This window comes from Petaurus breviceps, unplaced genomic scaffold, assembly GCF_028583685.1.
Source record: "Petaurus breviceps papuanus isolate PSGF00001 unplaced genomic scaffold, PetGlider_PUasm1.0 490, whole genome shotgun sequence".
In the NCBI taxonomy this organism is placed as follows: domain Eukaryota; kingdom Metazoa; phylum Chordata; class Mammalia; order Diprotodontia; family Petauridae; genus Petaurus; species Petaurus breviceps.
Genome location: NW_027186352.1, coordinates 19,203,247 through 19,230,136, shown reverse-complemented (window position 1 = coordinate 19,230,136; position 26,890 = coordinate 19,203,247). Strand labels below are relative to the sequence as shown.

The 26,890-nt window shown below is 37.2% G+C and overlaps 1 pseudogene; it reads right to left on the bottom strand.

Annotated features, from left to right (window-relative positions):
* Positions 1 to 4,302: 4,302 nt before the first annotated feature.
* Positions 4,303 to 26,890, bottom strand: part of LOC138172041 (phostensin-like) — a 34,273-nt pseudogene continuing 11,685 nt past the window's right edge.

Below are 26,890 nucleotides of genomic sequence, written 5' to 3'. Positions count from 1 at the left end.
AAAAGGAGAAAGTTGAGGGTGGGATTCATAGACAGTTTCTCAAATGAAGGTCTCCTGTTACCAATATATGAAGAACTTTGCCAAATTTATAAGAATATCAGTCATTCCCCAATTGATAAATGGTCAAAATACATAAACAGGCAGTTTTTGGATGAATAAATCAAACCTAAGATAATAATATGAGAAAAGCTCTAAATCCTTTTCAATTAGAGAAATGAAAATTAAAACAAACAACTTGGAGATATCATCTCACATATCAAATTAGATGAAATTATGAAGCGTAAAATGGCAAATATTGGAGTGGATGTGAAAAAATGGAACACAAATACATGATTGGTAGAACTGTGAACTGATATAATCATTTTGGAGGACAATCTGGAATTATGTAACTGTAAAACTATGTATACCCTTTGACCCAACAATACCACTATTACATATATATATATATATTTTTTTTTTTTCCCAAGGTGATCAAGAGAAAGGAAAATAACCTGTATGTTCTAAAATATTTGTAGCAGCTCTCTCTGTGGCTACAAAGGCCTGGAAATTGAGAGGATGCCCATAAATTGAGGAATAGCTAAAAACACTGTGATCCATAATTGTCATGGAATACTACTATGCTATAAGAAATGATGAATAGGTTGATTTTAGAAAAAAAAAACATGGAAAGACTTGCATGAAATAATGAAGAGTGAAATGAAAAGAAGCAAGAGAAAACTGTATACAATAACAGCAATATTGTTCAAAGAATAACTGTGATTGATTAAGCTATTTTGAGTATTATCAATATTCAAATCTACTACAAAAGACCTATGAAGGAAGATGCTATATACATCCAGAGAAAGAACTGATAGGTAGAAAGAAGTGTGTGTGTGTGTGTGTGCGCGCGCGCGCGTGTGCATATGTGAAATCGTGACCTTTTCTAATGTGGGGTGGGGAAGGAAGGAGGAAGACAGTTTGGAACTTAAAATGTAATAAAAACTAAACTAAATTAAATAAAAACAACAGCAAAGTTTAGGTCCCTTGCTTCTCTCTTTCATAGTTTTGGCCTCTTCTTTTCTAGCTTTAATGTGGCACACTTAGAGGATCATAAGTGATAGATTTGGAGTTTGAGTCTAATTTCATTTTACAAATAAGGAAACTGAGACACAATAAAGGTAAGTGACATGTCCATGGTCACAAAATGACAGATTTGGGATTTGAACCCAGGTCCCCTGACATATCCAGTGTTCCACTTTATCATGCTTTCAAATCAAGATTTTATATTTGCCTCTTCAACTCTGGAGCCAGGAACTAGAGCCCCTAAACTCTTTTCTCAAGAAATATGGGTAAGATCATGTTCATATTCGTAATGGCAAGCAAAGAAGTACTTAGCACCTTGTTTCAGTTATTTAATTATTTAACACCTTGTTTCAGTTCAAGTTTCATTTAAGCCTTGCCCATGATAATACCAAGTCTTTGTTAAGAAACAGAACTTGTGAACCCCTGTTGCTGATGTTGATGTAACAGGAAGGAGTGGAACATAGAGGAGCTTAATGACCATATATAAAGAGAAGCCCAAGCTGGGAAACAGCGAAACTGAGAAGAAAGCACTTGTGGTGGCAGAATTGAGAAGGGGAACTTTGAGGTAGCCAGGCCCTCTGTTTGTCTGCTCTGTTTGTGTTGATTTTTATTTGTGATACTTTGTACAGAAGCCCTGGGACCTTACTGGAAGCCCTAAAAGATGATTTTCTTCTTGTCTGTTTACAGAAGTCATGGAGGAGGGATTTGGAGGTTGTGGAACTGTACTGATGATTTGTGTTGAGTTCTCAGACCTTGTATGTGGGTCTGTGTTGATTTCATAGGCAGTGAATTGATGATGGTACCAGCAATGTGCATAAATGTTATTGTGGCTCTGTTAAGTTTTGTCTTCCATAAACAGAAACTGTGAAGAACTTGAGGTGGACTGGACACTGTGAGCTTCAGTACAGAACTGGACGAGGAGCTGGACAAGGAGCTGAGAGCTGCCTACCTGTGAAACCAGGTGACAGTTGGGGAGATTCAGGCAGGAACTGGGACCATTGAAGAGGAACCATGGAATCTGAGAGTCAGCCTTGAGTCAAGATGAAAAGATCTCTCCTTGGTCTGACAAGTTCATGATTTACTGTGATCTAGGGGTGGTAGAACTTTGTACCTCTTAAAGATGATTGAGTTAAGGATGATTGGAAACTAATCTCCAATTAAGAAGAAAGAAGACTTTTTGACTGAGAGATTAAGACAATGTGACTTAGGGGTGAAGAACTTTGCCCTTCGTACTTGGTGTCCCTTAAAGAGGCTTGCTCCTTAAGGATGATTGAGTTAAGGACTGACTGAATGATATCTTTTGTCTAAAACTATGTGGCCACTTTAGTGATAACTTGCTATGTTATAACATTGTGAATTCTGTACTTTGGTTTTGTGGATGTTTTGCTTTAACTTACTGCTGAATAAATGGAGAGTTCACTATACTATGTAATCATAACCTTAAAGCTGTTCACAGGAGCAGTCCTCTGGAAAGCTGTTCATGCTTGACTTTCCATTATACTTCAGTGAACTTCAAGGCAGCTGTCACCTACATTTTGGTTTACAAGGAAGCCTTCTTTCAACTTTCCCTCAGCTGTCCTTCTGTTCATAACTATGTTACTTTCTCAGCATCTTGGAGAATGAGTCCAGTCCCTTGGCGAGTAAGGAGATCAAATCAGTAAATACTTTAAGAAATTAATTCAGGCTATTCGCTGGAAAGTCAAATATGGAAGCTGTTAGCTACATAATAAGAAGACAGGATACACTGGAAAAGACCATGATGAGAAAGACCGAAGACAAAAGAAAAAGGGGATGGCAGAAGATGAGATAGATAGAAAGTGTCATGGAAACAACAAACATGAACTTGGACAAAGTTCAAGAGATAGTGAAGAACAGAAGGGCCTGGCGTGCAACAGCCCATGAGGTTCTGAAGACTTACATATGACTGAATTCCTGAGCAATAATAATGATATGGGGCTAAGAGATTTCTTGTTGCCTTCTCTGGTAAAGTAGAAATGGATCTTCATTTGAAATTCAGCTTTGCTATTTCTTTCCAGTATGCATTATGAGACACCCCCAACTTTAAATCCTAGATTTGGTAATCCCTTTCATAGGCCTAAAGAATGTAGTCACTTTGCTCACACAATCCATTCTACAACAATGGGAGCCAAGTATTTCCTCATGAAGGCAGTCTTAATCATTTAGGTTTAATTAGGTGATACCCTTAGTTTGCTCAGGGAAGTGCTAATGACCATGGCCATGGGTTCCATGGCAGTGATGCTGTTTAAGGCCAAAAGGTACACAATTCTTTAGCTGACCCACTAGACAAGGGAGGGTCTGATTAACACCATGAAAATATAGGTTAGCGGAAGAGACAAATGCTCTATACTTTAAGAAGAGAGCATTTTTATAGTTTTATTATATATATATATATATATATATATATTGTCCTATGTTTAATAATTGTCTAAAGAGAAAGCTATAACTTCTTTCCAAATTAACTTCTACTTTACAAATTCAATTCAATATACACAGAAGGTCTGGAATTTGTGTATCTAGTTGTTGTATCAAGAGTGTTCATATTGACATATGTTAAAAAGTCAGATGTTTGTCTGAATTACATTGGAAGTGGTTTTGCTCCCCTGCTCTCTCCATATACGTGGTTATGATCTACCAAGAAGCACTTTTAAAGTTATTTTGAATTAATTCATAATTTATTATGGATGTTGCTTGTTTATTTAAAAGTATTTACATCATATGCTATATATTCTTTTTCAAAATGCCAAAAAATTACCCAAGTCCAATCCTTTATCTTAAAGGCATTCTCATTCATCTTTAAGGACCAAACAAAGGCCCTCCAGGTTTGATTACATTCTCCTAGAATGTGATGTTAGAGCCAACGTTAAAGGCAAAAAATATCAAGAAGAAATGCTTCTTATATTTAAGAAATGGTGGTGGCCTCTTCTTTTCCTAGCACCTGGCCTTCAATGGGAGAAAAAAATATATATCTTTAACATCTTTTTTTCATTCTCCATAATCTATGTGGTCTCCTTTGAACAACAGATATTTGGGGGAATAAATGGCAGACTGTCCTTGGTTATCTTGGTTGGTATAAACCACATCAGAGATTAAAAGGATTTATAGTGCCCCACTCCTCTGAGACCTACATCTTTCTATCCACCAATCCTTCACCCTTTGCAGTAGCAGCAAAATTCTTCCTCATCTTCCTATTCATGAGGGTGGGGAGTGGGGAGGGGGAGGTCAGACTTCAGGATAAAGGCCTAAGTCCTGTAGGACAGAATTCTCAGAAGGGTAATAATAGATGGTATCCAGGGCTGACTCATTAAATTAAATTTTGAGCTGTTTACGATGTCTTGCTCAGGGGACCTCTTGGCCAGGCAACTTCGGCTGAGATGGAGGTAGCCCCCAAGCACCAGTATCTCTTCAATGGGGTACTGCTTCTTTCTAGTGCCAGGGATCTGGGGTTTAGGTGGGGCAGAGGCTGCTCGGGGCCTAGACTTCCTGGAGTGTCTACTGTGGCATGGGGCTCCTACCCCAGACCTAGATTTTATCCCACAGAACAGGAGACATGACAGCCCTGAGGGTTGAGAAGTTGGTGGAGCAGGGGGTAGGGGAGACACTGAGGGTGGTAAGTGGTGCTGAGCCCCTGGGTTTCTGCTTACAACTTCCTTGGGTGGGGGGAGCTTGGTTGAAGAGCTCAACATCTTGCCTGCATCCCCAGCTTCCTCTTCAGCAACCTCTATCCTCCCTTCTCCAGCCTGTACCTCAGGCACCCCCAACTTCTTATCTCTAGAACCTGAACTCACTGCCTTCTGTTCTTGAGCCTCTGATCTCCCAGGGCTCCATTCTAGAGCCATCCAAGAGTTCATTCTCCATTTCTGTCCTCCCATCTGTCTAGAACTCTTCTCTCCATCCTCTCCTAGGTTCAGTCTCATTTCTGGTGCCTCCATTACTCCTGAGCTTGGTTCTTGAAACTCCCTAGGATTTAGCTGACATTTCTGTGTCTCCAAAAGTCCTCAGCTCTCCCTGGATTTCCTCTGCATTAGTCTCTGTTCTGTCTTAGATTCCCCTGAATGCCTTTTGCTTTCCTCTCCTGGGCCCAGTCTACATTCTCCCATTTCACATCCCCCAGAAGTCTGTTCTTCAGGTTCTGCTGGTTTCCCATTTTGTTCTTGAGCGTCCCCAGAGCTTTTCTCCCATTGCCGTGACTCTATTAGTTCTGGTCTCCTCTCTTCCATCTCCATTGGGCTTAGTCCCCATTCAAAAGCCTCTGAAGGCCCAAGGCATTGCTCTCCAGCTTCTGCTCCCTCCAGCCTTTCTCCAGCCTTCCCCAGGCTCAGCTTCTGTTCTCGACTCTCTTCTCACCAGATTCTGTTCCTGGGCTTTGCTGGGCTGGGTCTCTGCTCTTGGGCTTCCTCTTCCCCTGAAATATGTCCTTGACCTCCTATCAGTGAGCTGCTTTTCTGCACACTGCTGCCGCAGCTGCTTTTCCACACTTGGCGAATGAAGGAATCCTGGTGGACAGGTCTGATGGCCTCCAGAATGATGACAGGCTTATCAGGTTCAGGAGGTGCATCACCTATACTTCATTCCCAAGACCTGGTTCTTCCACTGGCACCCCTGGCTTGGCATGGAGTCTTTCCAACACTCCCTGTTTCTGGGCTGGCTTTTGGGCCAGTTGGTCGCTCTCACCCTGCTCTCGGCCTGGAACAGCAGCCTTCTCTTGTCTTCTCCTCACTGGTACTTGTAGTTTCCAATCTGGTAGAGTAGCCATGGTCCCAAAGGAGCAAGAGAACTTTTCAATGAGCCATAGCTTCTCTAAGGATCTATGAAGTCCTCCAGATGTCTGATATTGTCTTCAGGCTGGGTTTTCTTCCCCAATTTAGGATTGCTAGAGGCCAGGAGCCCTCTCTAATGGTAGCTCCTATCCCACTTTCCTATGGGACTGTACTGTCCTTGTAACTCACAGTTCCAGTCCACTGGAAGATCAGCTTTGCTTCTCACTTGACTCACAAACTCCTCCACTGATCCTTAGTTTAGGAATTCTCCAGCAGAGCTTGGTTCTCTAGCTAAGCCAATGCTTTTTATTTTAACAGTAGTCATGTGATTGGAAGCCCCTGAATAAGAAAATCTTTATCGGTGGAAGAAAAAATAATTACTCTGAATTCAGTGTCACTGTTAAATGAAATTGTATTAATTGCATAGCAACTGTATACACACAACATTTAAATAAAATATATATATAATATACACACGTGTACATGTATGCATATATGCATAACACACGTGTGTGCACATCTATCTACCTATAACCTAAGAGATAATATCTACACAGCAAATGTTAATCCATGGTTCCTTATGCATATTTTATGCTATTCTCCACCTTTCTTACTCCCAGAAAATGTTAGTATCTCCTGGTACAATCAAGAGAGAAAGCACAGCCTTTGAAGTCAGAAGAGTTGAATAAGAACCATTTCCCAGTTGATGAATGGTCAAAAGAGATGAGCAGTTTTCAGAAGAAATAAAGCTGGTGAAAGTCACATGAAAAGATGTCCTAAACCACTACTGATTATTGAAATGAAAAGTGATATTACTCTGAGATAACACCTCATACCTATAAGATTGACTAACATAGGGGTGGAGTCAAGATGGCAGAGTAGAAACAGGACCTCTCCACGACTCCTGATTCCACCCTCCCCAATCTATGTAAAAAGGGGACTCTAAACAAACATTGGAGCTGCAGAACCCACAAAATGACACAGAAAAGCTAACCTCCAGCTGAGGACAGCCCGGCAGGCAGGCAGGAATTGGCCAGTGCAGTGCTCTGGGAGCCAAGCCCAGCCCCAGGGTGGGCCTGACCAGCCACGGGCTGAAGGGACTTCAGATCAGCAGCAGCTGTGGCCGCTTCCAGATTTATCAACACATAGATGCAAAGGACAAAGTGAGAGGTCAGTGCAGTCTGGACTTTGGGACCCAGTCAGTGGGAGTGCATGCCCTTTGCCCCCAGGGCAAGAAGGCCTTGAGATGCCAGCACAGCCAGCCAGTGCCACATGGTGGCTTCAGCTCCTGGCCTGCAGAGTGTAGGAGGACCAAGATCCAGTCTGAGGGGTAATCGCTTGTGCTTTAACCTGCTTGGATCTGGATTGCAGTCAAGGTTGGAGGTTCTGGGGTGTGTGTCCAGCTTGCCAGAGCTTGTGGAGGCCTCAGAGAGGGCACCCATCTAATACCTCCAGCAGCTGAGGAAACCCCAGCATTTGGGATGAAAGCTTGCCTGTCTGGTGGCAGAGTCCTACTGTGGCAAAAAGCCCAGGGGTTAAGTGACTGAGGGACTACATGACCAGACAAAGGAAACAAAGCAGACAGAAGATTCCAACATTAGACTCCCATTTTGGAAACAAAAGGGATCAAAGCATGGAATAGGAGCAAGACAGTGAAGTCAGAACTCCTGTACCAAAAGCTTCAAAGGAAAATATGAGCTGGTTACAGGCCATAGAGGACCTTAAGAAGCAGATGAGAGAAGTGGAGAAAAAGTTGGGAAGAGAAATGAGAACGATGCAAGAAAATTATGAAATGAGAGACAACAGCCTGATTGAGGAAAATATCACCTTAAAAATAGACTAACTCAAATGGCAAAAGAGGCTCAAAAAGGCAATGAGGAGAAGAATGCCTTAAAAAGTCAAATTTGTCAGATGGAAAAAGAATCTCAAAAGCTCACTGAGGAGAATCATTTCTTCAGAATTAGATTGGAGCAAATGGAATCTAATGACTTTATGAGAAATCAAGATGCTATTAAACAGATCCAAACAAATGAAGGAATAGAAGGCAATGTGAAATATCCCGTGGGAAAAAACACTGACCTGGAAAACAGATCCAGGAGAGATCATTTAAAAATTATTGGACTACCTGAAAGCCATGATCAAAGTAAGAACCTAGAAATTATCCTCCTGGAAGTTCTCAAAGAAAACTGCCCTAATGTTTTAGAAGCAGAGGGTAAAATAGAGGTTGAAAGAATCCACCAATCACCTCCTGAAAAAGATCCCAAAAAGAAAACTCCTAGGAATATTATAGCCAGGTTCCGGAATTGCCAGATTAAGGAGAGAATATTACAAGCAGCCAGGAAGAAACAATTTGAATATTGTGGAAACAAAATCAGGATAACCCAGGATCTGGCAGCTTGTACATTGAGGGATCAAAGGGCTTGGGATATGATATTCCGGAGGTCAAAGGAGCTAGGATGAAAACCAAGAGTCACCTACCCAGCAAAACTGAGTATCATGTTTCAGGGGAAAATATGGTCATTCAGTGGAATAGAGGACTTTCAAGCATTCTTGATGAAAAAACCAGAGTTGAATAGAAAATTTGACATTCAGATACAAGAAGCAAGAGAATCATGAGAAGGTAAACAGAAAAGAAATCATAAGGAACTTATAAAAGTTGAACTATTAACATTCCTACATGGAAAAACAATAATTGTAACTTATGAAACCTTTCTCAGTAGTTGAAGGGAATAGAAATATATATATATATTATATATATGTCTCTATATGAGGGTATATGGGCATATGAATACATATGTGAATGTGTGTATATATGTTTGCAGGTTTACATAGATAGAGGGCACAGGACCAATTTAACAGGAAGTGATGATACTTAAAAGGTGAAATTAAGAGGTGAGAGAGGAATATAATGGGAGGAGATGGGGAGAGACAGAATGGGGTAAATTATCTCATATAGAAGAGGCAAGGGAAAATGGTTATAATGGAGGGGAAGAATAGGAAGGCAAAAGGGAATGGGTCAACCTTATTCCCATTGAATTTGACTTGGGGAGGGAATGAAATACACACTAAATAGGGTATCTCACCCTACAGGAGAGTAAGGGGGAAGGGGATGAGAGGAGTATGATGGAAGGAAGGCTGGTGGGGGAGGAAAGTTGAAAGCACCCACTTTTGAAAAGGGATGGGATCAAAGTAGAGAATAGAACAAGTGGGAGGTGGGATAGGAGGGAGGAAAATATAGTCAGTCTTTTACAATATATCTACTAGGTTATTGTTTTGCATTAGCTACACATGTACAACCTATACTGAACTACTTATCTCCCCAGTAAGGGAGGAAGGGAATGAATCTGGAATTCAAAGTTTTGAAATCAAATGTTTAAATATATATATATATATATATATATATATATATATATGTATATATATATACTATTATTAATACTATTTTACATGTAATTGGGAAATAAGATATACAGGCAGTGGGGCATAGAGATCCACTGGAAAAGTCAAAATGGGTATGGGAGAGAGCAGATTGGAGGAGGGGATATCCTGTGGGCTTGCTATTTTAGGGCGGAGGGTAGAGGAAAAATGGGAAGAAAATTTGTAACTTAAAATCTGGCAGAAATGAATGATGTAAATAAGAAGTTAATAAAGCATTTGAAAAAAAGAAAAAAAGATTGACTATCATAACAGAAAAGGAAAATGATAAATGCTTGAGGGAATATAGAAAAATGCACTCTTGAAATTGTGAAGCTGTTAACCATTCTTGAGAATAATTTGGAGCTACACCCAAAGGACTCTAAAATGGTGCATACCATTTGGTCCAGCAATATTTCTAGTAGGTCTGTATTTCAAAGAGATAGAAGAAAAGGGGGTTTGTATAAAAAATATTTATAGCAGCTCTTTTTGCAATAGAAAATAATTGGAAGGGTGGCTAGGTGGAGCAGTGAGTAGAGTACCAGCCTTGCAGTCAGGAGGACCTGAGTTCAAATCCTGCCTCAGACACGTAACCCTTACTGGCTGTGTGACCTTGGGCAAGTCACTTAACCCCAATTGCCCTCCAAAAATAGAAAAAAGCAAAGCAAAGACAATAATTGGAAAATGAGGACATGACCATCAATTGGAGAATGGCTGAATAAGTTGTGGTATATTATTGTGATTAAATACTCTGATCAAGACAATGATCCAAGACAGTTCCAAAGGACCCATGACAAAAAATCCCATCCATCTCCATAGAAAAAACTGATGAATTCTGAAGGCAGATTGAAATAAACTTTTCTAACTTTACTTTTCTCCTCTTTTGTGTGTTTTCTGTTTGAACATGAATAATATGGAAATATTTTTTTTCTTGTAAGGCAAATGAGGTTAAATGACTTGCCCAGGGTCATACAGTCAGTAAATGTCATGTCTGAGGCAGGATTTCAACTCAGATTCTCCTGACTCCAGGGCCAGTTCTCTGCCCTCTGTGTGACCTAGTTGCCCCCGGAAATATGTTCTGCATGAGTTCATATGTATAATTGATATAAAATCGTTTTTCTTTTCAAGTTGCGGGGGGGGGAGAGCAGGAGGGAGGAAGAGAATATGGAACTCAACATTTAAAAAAGATAAATGTTATTTTTGTACATGTAATTAGGAAACATTTATTGAAATAAATAAAATATATATTTTAAGAGATTATTGTTTATTGCTACATGATACAATAAACATATTAAGTACCTACTATGTGCCAGTCACTGTACTAAGTACTGAAGATACAAATAAAAAGATAGTACGTGGCCTCAAGGAACATACAATACAATGAGGGAAGACAATACACAAAGGAAGGTTAAAGAGTGGGTGGAGGGGCAAATGGTACCCGACATGGGCAGAATAGCTGGTGGCAAATGAAGAAATGATTGGGAATCTGAGTCCTCTATATAGGAAGGGGAAAAAGGTTTTCAGGATGTCAGAGAAAAGAAACACAATGAAGAACAACTACATATTGCTTTTTCTTCTTGAGACAAAATAGCATCTGTTTTTAAGGAAATTTGGGGGCAGCAGCTAGGTGGTATAGTAGATAAGAGTGCTGGGCCTAAAGTCAGGAAGACTCATATCTCTGAATTCAACCTTGACTCCAGAGATTTACTGGCTGTGTAACCCTGGTCAAATCACTTAGCCCTGTTTGCCTCAGTTTCTACACCTGTAAAATGGGGTTAAGAAGGAAATGCGAAGCCATTGCAGAGTCTTTGCCAAGAAAAAGCCACATGGAGTAATGAAGAATTTGACATGACTGAACAATAACAAAGCAGTGTTTTGCTCCACCCTTCAGAACTTTATAAGTCGGGCAAAAACAACTGAGGGTATTGATAAGATACGAATATTAAGGATAAAGAAGTCTTTCTGATGAGTTTCCTGGTGATGATATTATGGGGCAGTACATGATGATAATAATGGTGGCAGCAAAACCAATCAGAGCAGTTTGGGGAGAATGAGTAATACAGCTCGAGATCTAGCACTGATAGACTCCCTTTCTCCCCACTTTTAAAAAGAAACTTGAGATTTTAATTTTTTCCCACTATATGAATTTTATTAGTATTTTTCCAGTTTATAAAATATGATTCTGGTTGAGTCTGATTGATATAGTACAAAATAAATACTGTTGAGTAATATTTTCTTTTTAATGAAGGTACTTAACATTATATTTCTTAAACTATTTACTTTAGTTTTTTAGAGTATTTTGTCGTTGGACTCATATAATGTCTGGATGAACCATATTAGAAATACTCTCCTATTTTTTATAATGAAATTATTTTGAATTCAATTTTACTTTTTAGTTCTTCCTGTCATCTGATGTTTTTACTATATATAGGAATGCTCACCATTTTATTGGATTTATTTTATATCCTTAAACTTTGGTGGAATTATTATTTCAATTAATTTCAGTTGACTATCAAAGTTTTTTCTAAGTACATTTCATACAATGTGCAGAAAGTCATAATTTTCTTTCCATTTTTCATGAGATTATCTTCTCAATTTCTTCCTTTGTACTGTAATAACTAGCATTATATTAAATTTCATTAATGCTAATGAATCTTATCCCTGTTCTTATTCAAAAGCCCACTAAGTTTTCTCCATTATGAATAATTGTTCTTACATTTAGTAATTATTATTTACTATATTAAGTAAAGGTCCATTTCTGCCGATGAATTTTTTTGAGTTTTTAGTGGAAACCAGTGTTGGATTTTATAAAAGTATTTTTTTCTTTATAGATTGATATATTCATAAATATTTAATTATTTTGGGCTTCCTTATGTTGAAACAAACCTGCATATCTAGCATAAACAAAAACTATCAAATAGTATATAATCTATATAAGGTGATTTTGTAGTCTGCTAATATTTTAAATCATTGCATTAACATTCAGTATAGATTTTTTATATGTAATTATTTCCTCTTTGTATCTCTCTGGTTTGTGTATGGAGATTATATCAGTACTGAAAGACTGTTTTATAATTGCAAACAGTTTATATAGTATTAGAATTGCTTATTCTTTGAATAATTGATTGAATTTTACTTATAAATTCATCACATACTGTTCTATCTACCCTCTTCCCACCTTTAGAAGATCAATTACAGCATGCAGTAGGGTCAATTTATTTTTGCTGCTACATGGTTATTCAAATGGTTTATTTTTTGTCAAGCTAGGTATTACATATATACATATGTATATGTGTGTGTGTGTATATATATATATATATATATATATCACCCACTTCCTCTATTATTTGAATTTAATAGGCAAGATTATTTCTGATAATTTCCTTTATTTTTAATTATAATGATAATTCCTTTTTAAAAAAAATTTAGATTTGGGTCATTTATTTTCCTTCTCTATCTTTTAAATTACATTACTTTTTTATATTTTTTTCCAAAAATAAACTTCTAGCTTTACTTTTAGATTAATTTTATTAATCTCTTATTTAGCTTTTAGAATTTCTATATAGTTATTTAATGGAAGATTTTTAAATGTTTTTCAGGTTTTAAAAAAAATACATGCATAATCTGTGCATTTAGACTGAGGAAGTAAGTAAACAACAACAAAGAAGAAATTGATTCTTTTCAAAAGCTACTATAGTGGCAAATGAAGAGATGGCTGGGAATTGGAGTTCTCTATATTGGTAGAGGAAAGGAGTTTTCAAAGTGTTAGTGAAAAGTAAAAACTTAGAAGAAGACAAAATGTTAAAAGACCTACTAGAAAAGCCACAAAGAGCAATGCTAATTTGTCCCAAAGTCAGCAAGAATTTCTGGATGAGTTGAACAAAGAGATAAGAGTGGTAAAGGAAAAAATGGGGAAAGAAGTGAGAGTGATGCAAGAAAATTATGAAAAGAGAACAGACAGCTTTATAAAAGAGGCACTAAAATACTGAAAAAAATATTACCTTATAAAACAGTATTGCCAAATGGTAAAAGAAACACAAAACTAACTGAAGAAAGGAATTCTTTAAATAGCAGAATTGGGTAAAGTGGAAAAAAAAAAAAAAAAAGGTATAAAAGTTCACTAAAGAAAGTAATTCCTTAAAAATTAAATTGGGGAGTGGGGAGGGGCAACTAGGTGGTTCAATGAATAGAGCACTGGCCCTGGAATCAGGAGGACCCGCGTTCAAATCCGGCCTCAGACACTTAACACTTACTATCCGTGTGACCTTGGGCAAGTCACTTAACTCCAATTGCCCCTACAAAAAAACAACAAAAAAAATTTAAATCGGGCAAGTGGAAGCTAACGACTCCATGATACTATAAGAAACAATAAAACAAAGTGAAAAGAATGAAAAAAATTGGAAAAAAGAAGAGAAATATCTCATTGGGAAAACAACTAACACAGAAAATATATTAAAGAAAGATAATTTAAGAATAATTTAACTATCTGAAAGCCATGATCAGAAAAGGAGGCTAAACATCACATTTTCAGAAACTGTAAAGGAAAACTGCCCCCAATATCTTAGATTCAGAAAACAAAATAGAAATCGAAAGAATTTACCAATCACCTCCTAAAATAGATTGCAAAATGAAAGCTCCCGAGAGTATTATAGTCAAATTCTAGAGCTTCCAAGTTGAGGGAAAAAAATATCACAAGCAACCAGAATAAAACAATTTTAATATCATGGGGCCACAATGAGGCTCACATACTATTTAGCGGCTTTCACAGGATCCAAGGCCTTACAATATAATAGTCAAGAAGACAAAGCAGCTGGTATTACAATCAAAATAGCCTACCTAACAAAACTGAGTGTAATCCTTCAGGAGAAAATGGATATTTAATGAAATAGAGGGTTTTCAAACATTCCTGATAAAAAAAGACTAGAGCTGAATAGAAATTTTGACAAAACACCTAAAAAGGTATAAACATGGAAGAGTAATCATAAGGGGTAATCGATGGGGTTAAACTTTACAATCCTATGTAGGAAGATGACACGTGCAACTCCTAAGAACTTTATCATTATTAAGGCAGTTGGAAGGAATCTGCACAGAGGGCAGGGGTGTGAGTTAATTATATTGAGATCATCTGGGGGAAAAGAATGTAGGGGTGAGAAAGAAAGATGCACTTAGCAAAGTTCAAAGAAAAAAACAAAATGGGAAATATTTCCTCACATAAAGATGGCACTGCAAAAAATTAGAGCTTTTGTAGTGGAGGGGGAATTGGATAGGGTGGGGTGGTGAGTGGTGCTTGAATCTCACTCTCATGGAAATTGGTTCAAAGAAAGAATATATATCCATACTCAGTTGGGTATGGAAATCTCTCTTATCCTATATGGAGATAGAAGGGGAAGGAAGTAAGAGATATGAGGGGAAAGATTCTAAGGGGGAGGACAGTGATCAGAATCAAGATAGCCTTCTGAGGAGCAACAGAATAAAAAGAGAGAAAGATAAACAGAGGAAAATGAGATTGAGGGAAATGCACAGTTGGTAATCATAGCTGTGAATGTGAGTGGGATGAGATAACCCATAGAACAGAAGCAAGTAACAGAATGAACTAGAAACTAGAATCCAACAATATGCAAGAGAAACATTTGGGACAGAAAGACATACACAGAGTTGAAATTAAAGGCTAAAACAGCATCTACTATGCTTCAGCTGAAATGAAGAAAGCAGGGGTGGCAATCATGGTCTCAGACAAAAGCAAAAATAGACCTAATTATAAGAGATAATCAGGAAAATTACATTTCTCTAAAAGGTACCATACACAATAAAGTAATAATTTAAAACAGCATGTTTCTTTGATAAAGGCCTCATTTCTCAAATACACCGGGAACAGTCTCAAATTTATCAATTTTTTTTTTTTTGCTTTTTTTTTTGGAGGGGGAGGGCAGGGCAATTGGGGTTAAGTGACTTGCCCAAGGTCACACAGCTAGTCAATGTTAAGTATCTGAGGCCGGATTTGAACTCACTCTTGACTCCAGGCCTGGTGTTATATTCACTGCGCCACCTAGCTGCCCCAAATTTATTAAATGAAGAGCCATTCTGCAATTGATACATACTCAAAGGATATGAACAGACAATTTTCAGAAGAAATCAAAGCTATTGTTGTTTAGTTATGTTTTAGTCATATTCAACTGTCCATGAGCTCAAGTCAAAACTATGTATCATCATAAGAAAAAATTCTCTAAATCATTATTGATTAGAGAAAAGCAAATTAAAAGAACTCAGCTATCCCCTCACACCTATAAGAAATGACAAAAACTGGAGAGGATAGGGAAAAACAGGTAGAATTAATGAATTGTTGGTAGAGTAGTGAACTGGTCCAACCATTTTGGAGAATGATCTAGATCTATGCCTAAAAGACTATAAAACTGTGCATACCCTTTAATCCAGCAATACAACTACTAGGTCTATACCTGAAAGAGATCAAAGGAAAAAGGCCTATATGTACAAAAATAATTATAATAATTATAGCTGTTCTTTTGTACGGTGGCAAAGAATGGCAAATTGAAGGGATGCTTCTTAGTTGGGGAACGGAGGAACAAGTTGTGGCAAATGGTTGTGGTGTAGTACTATTGTGCTATAAGAAATGACAAGGAGGGGTGTGATTTCAGAAAAAAAAAGGCAAGATCTATATGAATGCGTGTAAAGTGAAGTCAGAAGAACCAAGAGATCTTTCTGCACCATGACAACAATGTTGCAATGATTAACAACTATGAAAGACTTTGTTCCTCTGATTAATACACTGATCCAAGGCCTTTTTAAAGAACTCATGATGAAAAAGAGTTACCTGCTACCAGAAAGAGAACTAATAAACTGAGTGCAAATTGAATTTTTTCACTTTTTTTTAACATGGCTAATGTGAAATATGTTTTGCATGATTTCACATGTATAAGTGATGAGGGGGAAGGGGAAGGAGGTAGAGAATCTGGAACTCAAAATTTAAAAAAGAAAATATTGTTTAAAATACATTATTTTTTTAAAGTGAAAAAGGCAAAATGAGAAGTTACTTGATAGACTGCCTTCTCATTTCTACCTCTCATAATGTACCACAGACCACCCTGACATGACTAGATTTCTCCCTGCTTCACTCTAACCATATTAATCTTTAAACAGTTGATTCCACAGCATGTTTTCTGAAACTTGACCTCTGTGATAAAATTGCTAATGGCTCCGCTATAGAGCAACGATCTTACCAAATGATGGAGACACAGAGGTGCATCCTGGGGTCAGCCAGTGTTATTTAGCTTAATATTCATAACCACACAAAGAGTCAGGGCCAAAAACAAATAGTGGAGTGTGATGTGTGCAATGTTTAACCAACCTTCATAACCTATTCCATTTTCAAATCTTACATTAAAGTGGAAGGCCACTAAAGGAGTCAGGATGACAATAACACATCATTTCAGAAATAAACAAAAAATGAGGATAGAACGAGGACACAGAAAAGTGTAACACAGAAAGAAGCAACAGAATACTATCACCATAACGAATAAATAGTTTTATTCATTTATAAATAGTTTACTGATTTTTTTTAAAGTTTGTGTTTTTTCTCTCTATGGCAGCTAACTGGCATAGAGGATAGAGGATATAGTGTGGAGACAGAAAGACCTGAGTTGAAATTCATGCTGTATGACTTTGGGAAAGTCACCCATCCTCAGTTTCCTCAAGTATAAAATGGGGAGAATTGTAGCACCTAGCTAACAGAGTAGTTATAAGGATCAAATGAGATAATATTCATCAAAAGCACTTAGCACAGTGTCTGTCATATCATAGGTACCATATACATCTTTATTCCCTTCCCCTCACTGAATTTGATGACTTTGCTACTTATAAGAGCAAATCAGATGTAATTAAAGTCATGCAGACAGGCGTTATGCAAAAGGCAATTCTGAATTGTATACAAAACAGTAATTAGTTATTCTCTATTTATATCAATGCCCCCCACCCAATTAAACACATATGCATCTTGCCAAAGGAGATTCAGATTCTATGGCATAGAAAACTCGATGTTTATTGCCACTTCAGAGCTGTATTTCTTTAGACAAATTATTTAACCTTCCATTGTCTTTGTTGTCATTTGTGAGACAAGACGGTCAGTTCATATTTCTATTGAGCTTTAAGGAACCAGCAGAGTCAGGTCTGGTTCTCAGGTCTCCTAAGATTGTCTAATACTCTTTGCAATGCAACCCATGTCATCCTATCATCCTCATTCTTCAGATGACAAAATTGAAATTGAGAGAAGTTTAATAAATCTCAAGACCGTACCCCTAGTAAGTAGTTAATGTGAGATTTGAATTAGTCTTTCCAACGCTCATTCATTATAATACTGCCGAACCAATGTGTATCAGATACTGCAGACTTTTCCCTGTTCAAGGAGAGAGGGAGCATCAACTTACACAATACGGACCAAAGCTAAATAATACATAACAATAGTGATAGAATATGCATAGCGCTTTCTGTGTTTAAATGGCAGGTATGTTCTAGGAAGAGGCCAGTTCGACAAAAAGAAAAAGTCCATGTGAAACCCAATGTTTAGAAATAGTGGCCAAGTCAGAAACTGCTGGATGTTGAATTCAAGGCCTGGAGAGTTTATCTGAGAGATGATGGAGAAGCACTGAAACTCCTTAAGCAGGGGAGTGATATGACCTAAGGGGAATGTTAAGAAAACTGCTCTAGTAGCAAAAAGTAAGATGGACTGGACACGGAGAGACGCTGGACACATAGATGGTCAATGAGAGGTAATCATATCAGTCCACAGTACTACTTTTTGTCTTTAGTAATGGCTCCCAGAGTCCCAGTGCATTGAAGAGCAGACCTTAATTTATCATTGATATTGTTGTTGCTGTTGTTTTCATAGAGGCTATCTATATAAGTCCAGCTAGAAGCTATTAAGGAAAAGATATTATACATGTATAACTTCAAACCCACTTCTCTTTTGAACATAGATGATATTCACTTAAAGAGGGGAGTCTTGACATTGTGTCATGGACCCCTTTGTCAGTCTGGACCCCTTCCTGACTAACATTTTTAAATGCACAAGATATAATATGCAACACAAAGAAAAGAAATCATATTGACATACGGCTGTCAAATATCAACAACAGGTTGCATGAACAACAATATAGAGGACGAGACATTTTCTCTGATCTTCTTAACCTCTCCAAAACAGAAATTAAATGTCAAAAATAAAGCAACTTGATATGTCTCCATGATTTCAGACACCCAAAATTTTTGAAAAGATTAAAAAATCAGCAGATACCTACACTTAGCTTATTCAAGCACCCCTCCCTCCCTTTCCATGCTACTGGCAGCAAGGCTACACTAGTTGACCAAAAGACTAGATATACTGGGCCAGCTAGGTGGAACAGTGAATAGAGCACTGGCCCTGGAGTCAGGAGGACCTGAGTTCAAATATGGTCTCAGACACTTAATGCAGTTACTAGCTGTGTGACCTTGGGCAAGTCATTTAGCCCCAATTGCCTTGCCTTCCTCCCTCCAAAAAACAAACAAAAAGAGACTAGACATATTCACTTACATATTGACTTACAAGCCTTCTCCCCCCCCCCCCACTTTCTGATTCTGCCTCCCGGTTTCTAGCACCATAGGGACCCAAATTCCAGGTTATAGAAGTTTAATTGGGCTATGGCATACAAACAGCCCTTCAGGAACAAAAGTTTGGTTGGGTCTTTGAAAAACAATTAGTATCACATCAGACAATCCTATAGTACCAGCGTTGCAAAGATCTGAACTGTTAGTGAATGGCCAGAAAACTGAGGAACAGAGGGGTGGATCAGGACACTGTGGGAGGTGAGCTGAGGTAGGAATTATACAGCACTGCACTAAGCCTGAGCAAAAGAACACAGAATCTAAGTGAATCCAGTTCTAACCATCTAATATTCACTTGAGGAAGAGACCTAGACTGGTGAATTATGAATAGGATATTATGGGAAAAGGCTGAGATGCTTTGAGATCTAGTCCCCAAGGAAATCTCCATCAGAGAGAGAGAGTCAGAAAGTGAGTAATAGAAGAAAATAATGGTGGGTGAGTGGGGTTTGGGCAATACAATTACCAAAGACCTCAACAATTTTGCATACCAACAGATAAATCTACAGGGAAAATATTAGTAGCAGAAGGAAATATGGCCTCCAGATCTAGTGAATGATTTCAGGAATCTGTGAACAAATACTACAAAACCAAGGAAAGTGATCAAATACATGATGAGACAGAGGTTCCTGTGGAACATGAAGAAAACATGGAATTGTTACACGGGATTCATGGACAGTTCAAAAGAGAAATGAGAATTACAAGAGCAGAATTTTTGGCCTGCACAGCAAAACTAATGGGAAGAACAGAAAAACTGGAATCTGCAATGGAAATCACCAAAGAAACAGAGCAAGAGTAGTTTGGGGATGTAATGAATGTAATGCACAGAAATAAATAGAGAATTAATAGTATGTGAATGTAATGTAAACACGCTGAAGTGGAAAATAATCTAGAAGAAGAGAAGCAAAAAAAAATACATTAAAAGAAAATAGGCTCATTGTGGAAACAAAACATACTAATGTCCAAGATGAGTTGTATAGAAACAATTTAAGATCATAGGTCTCATAGAAGAATATGACAAGATGAAAAACATGAAGAAAACTACCAGAGACTTCTGAACATAGAAAATTAAATGCCAATTCAAAGACTGTCTCTGGAAAACAAACAAAACAAAACTTATATTGATTCCAATCAGAAACAAAATATTCTGCCAGTGATGAGGAGAAAGAACTGCAAATGCAAAGGAAAGGAAATTTGAATTATGCAAGATAATTCTGAACCCACTAGAAAACATATGGAAAATGGAATAATGTATTCTGAAAAGCAATGGAACTCCAGATATGTCTGAGGGTCACCTACCCTCAAAATCTGAGTTTAAGTATAAATGAAAATATTATCAACATTCGATAAAAAAAGATGTATTTGAAACATTCTTAGATAGAAAACCACAATTGGGAGGATTCTGGGAAGATGGCAAAATAGGTCAAAAAACTTTAGGCCCTTTAATTTTCCTCCACAAAACAAGGCAGTACATCACTTCAAATTGAACATAGACCAGCAGAAACAAACAAAAGTCAGGGTAAAGTAGTTGTATCCCTCAAAACAACTTGAGAAGACTCCAGGAAAGAGCAAACCTCCAAGGGCCATGGCTTGGTCTGTACAAACACCTCCAGGCCCACTCTGCAGAATGACCAAACAATAAATCTTTCCAGCACCTGGGCAGAGACGCAGTGTCAGCCTCAGGAACACCTCGCTGATAATGGGGGTGGGGGTTAGAAGAAGCCTGAGCAGAATGTGGAAGGACCTTCCACTGCTGAGGGGCACCAAGAACAATGGTGTTGACCAGACAAGGTCCCAGCTGTGGCTACAGGGGAGAGGGAGCTAGCACATACCTGGCCCTGGCGTGCGTGGTAGCAGAGAGCCGGGGACCCTGCTGGCTGTAGGCACTTGCTGGACAACAAAGTCCCTATGAAGGAAGATGCTGTCCACCTTGAGAGAAAGAATTAACAAACAGAAATATGTACAGTATGGTCATACCTATATGTATATGTCTGCATATATGTATACACTTATGTTTGTATTCATGTTTAATTGTAGACTTCTCTAGGGTGAGGCAGAGAGAAGGAGAAAAAAAATTAATAAAATGTCCACAGCAGTGGATAACAGAAAACCTACAAGGGAGCACAGAAAAGCTGGGTTTCCTTGAAAACAATATGTAGGATTTATTATATAAGTTTTCATGAAATGGATAATTACTCTTTCATATTGAATCCTCTCTTCTGTGTACAGGGAACTGGTTTTTTTTTCCTTTTTTTGTATTTTAATTTAAATAGAATTAAATTTAGAATAAAATAAAATTTAGAATAAAAATTAAAAAACAGAATTGAAATCATTTGTTTCTCTAACACCTCAAACAACATTAATTCAGGAGGAATGCATAAATGCAGCTGCCAAGGACAACAGCAACAGAATGGGAGCAGAAAGACCAATAAGAAACTTCTGGTCTCTAAATGTCTAAGTGTATGCAAGGGGTCAGGGCTGAAGGCAGAAATCAAGTGAAATTAAGTGATGAGATGGGCATGGGGACTTATGGACTGATCTTGGTGACATACTGCCTACAGGTCAATCTAAAATAAAATAGAGCGGGGGACTACATTACATCATGGGAGAATATATGAAAGGTGGGGAAGGGAACAAATGGATGGAGGAGAATGTGTGATTTATTCTATTCAAATTGAGAGTTCCTAGCAATGAGGGGAAGGTGACCTCTGTGGTCTTAGCAAGAAAAGAGCCTGAAGCAGAATGCATGAGGAAAAGAGGGGAAGGACTGAAAAAAGGAGAAGAGGAAGAAAACCTTGCTTTATCAGTGAGGGGGCTCAACAAATGTATGTTCTTATAGATAAAGAGGGATATTCTGCAAAGGGAGATGGGCATCTTGCAGTGTATGTGGTCTAGTGGACCTGGTGCTTGAGAAGTCCCCCCATCCTATGTCACATGTAGAAGACTTAGAAATTCTAGAATCAATCAGCACTTGAGAGAGCGAGAGGGCATACTCTTAGGAAGGAGATCTGAGGGAAAAGATAACCAGTGGCAGAAACTGCCTAGAGAGGAAAGCCTAGAAGGCATACCTTCAATTTTTTGATTTCATGAAAAAATACAGAGAATACAGAGAGACAAGATAATTATAGGTATCATGAATCAAAGCATCAAGATCTGGAGTAGTCAAAAAGAGGGGACAGATAATGAAGAAAGCAAGAGAAAATAATTTCTGGAAAGAGGCACAAAAATGAAACCTAAGGTGAGGATAAGGAGAGGCAAAGGGAATCTACTTGTTTGAGAAGGAAAAGGAATGAGGAAAATTATGTAATGAGATAGAAGCAGGAGAGATTAATAGAATTATTAGCAAAATCCCAAATAAAAAAGGGTAACACATGAAAGTAAAGGATCAGGAATGAAGGGAAGAAAGCCAGTGAGAATAAAGGCACCTTAACAACAACAACAAATATATGTGTGTGTGTGTGTGTGTGTGTGTGTACTGAACACACACACACATATATTAAGGTAAAGTAGCTGAAGGAACAGAGTATCGTGTTTACAGAAAAAGAGGTGGAAATCATAACTTAAAAATAATTTTAGAAACAGATGGAGGAAAATATAAACTTAACTTTTATAACTTCAAATATATGAATTCATTAAAAAATTCAACAAGAAAAACATGAGTGACAGATTGGATAAGAAAACAAAATTCTGCAATCTGTTGATTATAAGAAACACATTTTAAAAACAAACACATGAATAAAATAAAACTGAAGGAATAAAAAATTGCTATTTACCAAATGAATTAAAAATACAGGATTTGCAAACATAATCTCTGACAAAGCAAAAACAGTAATTAAAAAAATAAAATGGAATAAAAAAGGAAATTGCTTTATGCTAAAGGGAACCAGATATCACACAGATGTCAACAATAAACTTATATGTTCTAAATATTTTAGCATCCAAATTCATAAAAACAAAAACATTATCTGAACCACAAGATATGGATAGTACAGAAACAGAAACACAAGATTTCAATATCACTCTCTTAGTTTGGAATAAGAATAAAAGAAAGATAAACAAAAGAAAAAATATGAAACTGAACAAATGGTTGGAGAAACTATTGTTGAAAGATTTATAGTTTCACCTGAATGGGACTTCAGAAGAATATGCATATTTCTCAACATCACATCAAACTTTTACAAAAATTTATCATGTAAAGGTGAACAGAGATATTGCAAATAAATTTTAAAAGGGACAATTTATTGACCATAATGCAATTAAAACAGTAATTGGTTCAGGGACCACAAACAAAAGATACAACCCAAATGTAGAGTTACTAATGAAATCCTAAATAATGAGTGGTTCAAAGAACAAATAATAGAAACAATTAATGACTATGTAAAAGAAAATGAGGATACTGAAGCAGTCCTCAGGGAAAGATCATATGCCTACAGATATACTTTAACAAAACAGTGGGGAAAAGGAGAGGGTTGCTGAACTGAATATAAATTTTAAGAGCCCAAAATGCACAAACTTAAAATGATGACAAAAGAAGAAATATTAAAAACTAGAGAAGAAATAGATCATTCGGAAACAAAAAAAAAAACCCATGGAAACAATAAATAAAGCAAAAATCTGTTGAGTTTTTTTTTTTAAAAGACTAATAAAAGTGATAAGCCCTTAAACCATCTGATTAGAAGGAGGAGAGCAGAAGTTCAAACCAAGAAAATTGGAAATGAGCAAGGTGAAATCACAACAAAGCAAGAAGAAATAAAAAGAACATCAGAACATATGTAGTTTTAGTCTAACAAAACCAAGAACGCAAAAGAAAAAGAGAAATATTACCAGAATGTAGGATATGCAAACCATCAAGAAATTATAAATCAAGAGATCATAAATAATCCAAGCCCAGAAAAAAATGCTTATGTTTATACAGGAATTACAAAAAAATACCTCCTATTTCTTATTGATTCATAACTTGTCACCTTTTAAGGATCATTTAATATTCAATCTTCAAAAGCTATTTTTAAAAATTGAGAAAGAATGCACCCTACCAGAATTTTTGTATGAGACAAATATTGCCCTACTGTTTAGACCAAAGAAACAGAAAAGAAAACTATAAGCCAACAACATAAATGAATAAAATTTGTGGAACACAATCCTGTCAAACTCAGCACAGTCATTTATCCAAGAAAGCATTTATTACGACCAAATAGCATTTATATCAGAAATGTATGGATGGTTCAAAATTAGACAAACAATCAACAAAATTATTCATACTAAAAAGCAAACCATCAAAAACTTCACGATCATCTCAATAAATGCAGAAAAAAAGTATGTGATTACGTATAATATTCTCTTATGCTAAGAAACTTACAAAGTATAACCATAGCGGGAATTTTTAAAATATCATATGTTCATCAATTTCAATTGTATCTGATACTTCATGACCACATTTGGGGTTTTCTTAGCAAAGATACTGGATTAGTTTGCCATTCCCTTCTCCAGCTCATTTTACAGATAAAGAAATTGAGGCAAATAGTGTAAAGGGAATTGCCTAGTTTTATACAGCTAGTAAGTGTCTAAGGTCAAACTGCAGTTCAGAAAGATGAATCTTCCTGACTCCAGATCTGGTAATTTCTCCACTGTGTCACCTAGCTTCCCTTTTTAATATCATAAACAGCATCTATCTAAAATTAAACACAAGCATCATTTGCAATGGAAAAACACTTTGACCATTCCTCAAAAAAAAAAAAAAAAGAAAAAGAATGAAATAAGAATGTCCAAGCACTCTCCCCATTATTATGTGATATTATTTTTGGGAAAAAAAAAACAACTAGGAAAAGAAATGACAAAACACAAAACTATATCTATTTGCTGGTTATCAGATGGTACATTTAAAGAGATTAATGCGACAAATAATAGCTTCATAAAAGTTTCAAGTATAAGATAAACCCTCAAAAATTAACAGTATTGGAGCGACCAGGTAGCACAGCAAGTAAGAGCACCAGCACCAGAGTTGGGATGACCTGGGATCGAATCCGGGCTCAGACACTTAGCACCCACCCAGAAACACCTGGCCGTGTAACCTTGAGCAAGTTACTTAACACCAATTGCTTTAAAAAAAAAAAGAAAAAAAAAGAAATCCAGAGTCAGGATCAGAGCCTTGAAAGTAATGAAGCTGCATTTTCTGTTCTTTTTTTTCTCTAAAAGGGATTTCTTTTCTTCACTCTCTTCATTAATTTTCTTATCTTCTAGACTTTAGTATTTGATTCATAATCTTCTCTCTCTGCATTCCTCATGGAATTAAAGCTTCTAAGGAACCTATTTTGAGTTCCCTCTGCTAAAAAGTTTCTATCTTATTACTTTGTAGAAATTGTTGCCCCCTCTCCTTTTTTTCTCAATGTGCTTCTCTCTTAGATATATGATTTTCTACAGGAGGTAGGAGGCATAGAAATATTGTGCCATGGTAGGAATTTTCCTACATCTTTGATTGTGCAGTTCATTTTACTCTTCCCTCCCCATAATAATTTCCCCCCAACTTGTCATAAAATCTCTTTCCCAAGTTTAGGTCTTCCTGACTTTCTGGATATCAGAAGCTTTGCTTTCCATTATTCTAAGTCAGGATGATGCCTGTGGAAGCACAATACTCTGAGAGGTTGTGGTCTTATAAGCAATAGATTATAAATCCTTGAAGATTATATCCATTATTAGTACATCATATCCCATTATAAAATGTCTCTCTTGCCCCATGGAAGTATTCAACAGTGTGATTCAATCACTCCACTAAATGGTCAAGTACCTGCCACTTACACAGTAGGTAAACCAGCTGAGGTGAAGTGGCTAGATAACGTGAAGGAGAGACAGGAAGCAGTATTCTCCAGGCAGGTCAAACCACCATCATCACCATGAATGGAGAGAGCCTAGACCAGTGAATGCAAGAACTTTGGGAATAGCAAGACTTCCAGCCCCTCATTTGGAGTCACCCCTGGCAACTGCGCCTGCAGGTGCTATAGCCACATCTATAGAGGGTCTAGAAAAGAAAGTTCTTGTCTCCAAAGTCCTTGCCCCAGAGAAATGACTTACCATTAGAACCTGCCATTTGTTAGTAGTAATGATGGCTTTTAGACTGCCTCCTAAGGACCACAAGGTATGCACATGTCTTGAAGCTGAAATCTCCCATTTATCTTTTCTCTCTTATTAGACTATGTGTTTTTTGAGAGCAGAGAATACCTTGCTTTTTCTCCTGTATTTTTAAACATGATACTATATATATGTATATATATATATATGACAAATGCTTCATAGATTAATCAGTTGATCCATACATCTTTCTTTCCTTCATTGCATTCTTTCTTCCTTCTTTCCTTTCTTGCTCCTTCGTTTCCCTCTTTCCCTTCACCTCCTTCTCCTCCTCTTCCTCCTCCTCCTCTTTCTTCTCTTTCTTCTTCTTCTTGTCTCTCTTTCTTTTCTTTCTTTTTTGAGGTATTTTTCTTGGAGGGGAGGAATGGGACTAGTCACACAATAGTGATGTGATTTTATCTATTTGTTCTCAGCCAAATTTCTACCAGTTCTGGGGGGAAATGATCCTATTTCCTCCATAACGTAAGAGAAACCTCCTAATAATATACCTGCATAAAATATCTGAAATCATTTGTTTGCAACTTAAAGTCTCTTTCGTTTTAGTTTTTTCCAGCTTTGGTTTTATTGGGGCAGCTAAATACCTCTGCAGATAGTGTGCCAGACTTGAAGTCAGGTAGACTCATCTTCCTGAGTTCAACTCTCACCTCAAACACTTGCTAGCTTTCTGACCCTGGGCAAATCACTTAAGCCTGTTTACCTCAGTTTCTTCATGTGTACAATAATCTGAAGAAGAAAACAGCACATCACTCCAGTATCTTTGTCCCCTCCCCCCAAAAGAAATGAGAGCTCAAAGAGTCACACATGACTGAACAACAACACTTTTGGCTTGAGAAGGTAGCAACTTCTGATGAAATACTGGTGTGGGGTGA